The sequence below is a fragment of the Octopus sinensis genome, linkage group LG23 (assembly GCF_006345805.1).
Source record: "Octopus sinensis linkage group LG23, ASM634580v1, whole genome shotgun sequence".
Taxonomy (NCBI): domain Eukaryota; kingdom Metazoa; phylum Mollusca; class Cephalopoda; order Octopoda; family Octopodidae; genus Octopus; species Octopus sinensis.
The window spans coordinates 10,792,144-10,795,125 of NC_043019.1; positions in this window are offsets into that span (position 1 = coordinate 10,792,144).

The following is a 2,982-nucleotide window of genomic DNA, read 5'->3' on the forward strand; positions in this document are numbered from 1 at the left end:
CCCTGCCTCCTTACATTACTAAATACCTCACGACGGGGTACAAATGTCACATAAACTTCCACCAAACTCTCCTTTCTAAAGCTAACCAGGATTAAGTTTATTTATGCTGAAGTGAAATTTAACAGATATATCTATTTCGTAGTGGACATTTCACACTCACGCTTGAGCCAGACACTGCGTAGACCTCAAGGCCTTAAGTGTATCCATGTCCGACACTCGCATCCCAAAACAGCTCTTCTACGGTGAACTCGGCCAGGGCAGGCGCAAAGTCGGAGGGCAGAAAAAGCGCTACAAGGATAGTCTCAAGGTCTCTCTCAAAGACTTCTCCATCGGAACAGAGACCTGGGAGACACTTGCTGCCAACCGCTCATCCTGGCGCAGCGCAATCACCGTGGGAGCAGGGACAGCCGAGGAGGGACGGATTCGGTCAGCGGAGCAGAAACGTCAGATGCGTAAAGTCAGAGCCGCCTGCACCAGTAGCACTGCCCCTACCCACTTCTGCCCCACCTGTGGGAGGGGCTTCCTTGCCCGGATTGGCCTCACCAGCCACCTCCGGTCTCATGGCGGCAGTTCCATCAGATGATGTCAGTTGGTCATCTTCGAACCGAAGGACGAACATTATAAGTGTATCCATGTGTGTATGTAGGGCGGTGGTGGGAATGGGACATCTTGGATGTTTACTCTTGTGTTGTTGTGTCTGGATCATCTACGAGCACGCGTGTTTATGTATATTTTGTGAATTTGCGCTAGTTTGGCATTAGCATCTTTGTAGCTAGGCATGTGTGCGTATATATATATATATATAATATATATATATATCTTTATGTTTGTGTTTATGTTTTCGTTTCTCATTGAGTTCGACGTTTTTTTTTTGGTGTCCTGTACCCATATATGCATGTATATATACATGTAGATGTAGGCACGTACATACATATATGCATGTATATATGCATATTTTATTTATTAATTGTTATTATATATATATATATATATATATATATATATATATATATATATTAGCAAAACTGTCCGACGAATGGGAACGTGAAACTCTGAGTAACAGCATTTGTTATATTGCTGCTGCTTTAAATAAAGCATATTACTCTACCTCGGGTATTTGAGTACTCTTTTTTCCACCTTCTTTCACATTTATGTGCTTACTCCGGAATATATATATATATATATATAATATATATATATATAGGCGATCCATATATATATATATATATATGTATATATGTATATATATGTATGTAATATGTGTGTGTGCGTATTTGCAGGTTTTCTTTCGTTACAGTACCTATTTGTATATACATTCATACACATGGGCGTGTGTGTATAAGTATGTATGCATATATTTTTCCACCTAGTGTTTACATACTATTGTTTATAGTGTTGTGTGTGCAGAAAAATAATTATTTCTCGTTCTCTCGAAAGTTTAAAAGAATTTTAATGTCACAATAAATAAATAAATAATGTATATATATATATGATGTGTGTGCATGCATATATATATATTCTCATGCAACGCACATGTATGAATGTATCTATGCATATATATATATATAATATATATATATATATATATATATATATATATATATAGAGGTTTTCTTTAAGTATTAGAAATAGTTTTAAAAAAGTTTTTTTAGCTACTATTTCTAATGAGTTCAGTATGCGGCAAAGTAATTTATTTTACTAAGCCCTTTTATATAATGTAATAATTTGAATATATATATATATATATATATATGCATACATACGTATATACATATTTCCGCTTGTATAGCATATACTTATGCGTCTGCGTGAGGCAAAGCAGGGCGGGTTGTGTTTATTGGTCGTTGGTAATAATAAATACGAAATAGAATTTAAAGGGTAGCATGATATAATGACAAGTTAGACACAAAGAGAGATACAGAGAAAGATAGAGAGAGAGATATTAAGAAAGAAAGAAAGAGGAGAATGAAGAAAGACTTAAATTTGTAAATAGAAAACTCTAGAGAAAAAGAAGAGAGAGAGAGAGAGAGGGAGAGAGAGCTTGAGAGATTATATATATATATATATATATATATATATATACACAGAAGTGAGTCGTCAGAGAAAGGAGGTGAAGGAAGTGCAAATGAATGAAAGAGCAAAAGAAAAAGATAAACAGAGGAATGAGAGGAAGGGTCGGAAGAAAATTGAAGTTATTGTAAGAGAAAGTGAGTGAGGGTCGCGAAAGAGAGAAAGAAAGAGTGACTAAAATAAAGCGAAAGAGAGAGAGATGGTGTGTTTTGTGGGTATTGGAGAGGCGATGTCCTGTAAGCTTCTAATAAACAAGTGAGTGAAGTGGAAGTGGAGTAGAGTGGTGTGATGTGGAGTTGAGACTTACAATTGAAGATAACTGTCAATAGAAATAGAAATGGAAAAAGAAAGAGAAAGATAAAACGTATAAGAATATGAACCAGTTTCATATACACACGTTTATGTATGTGTATGCGTATAAACAAGAGATAAAATGTATGAGTGAGAGAAAGAGATTAGAAGAATAATGGAATAGAAGAGGGGACAGTATGAAAGAATAAGTATTGAGCCGAGAGAGGAAGAGAGAGTGAGACCGAGAGAGGCGCGCGCGAGTGAGTGAGAGAGTGAGTGAGAGAAAAAGATGAGAAAGGATGAGAGAGTAAGTGAGAAAGACAGAGAGAATGAGAGAGGAGCGATAAGTATTGAGCTAAGAGAGGAAGAGAGGGATGTGAGACCGAGAGAGGCGCGCGCGAGAAAGAGAGCGAGTGAGTGAGAGAGTGAGTGAGAAAAAAATGAGAAAGGACGAGAGAGTAAGTGAGAAAGACAGAGAGAAGGGCGATTTATTAAGAAAAACAACGATGGAAAATGAGTAAGAGGGAAAATTTAGGTGAAGAAGCCGGAAGTGGCATGACGTTGTGTGCTACGTCACAAGCCACGTCAGGCAGCAGGCACGTTGGCCGTATAAAAGGCGAC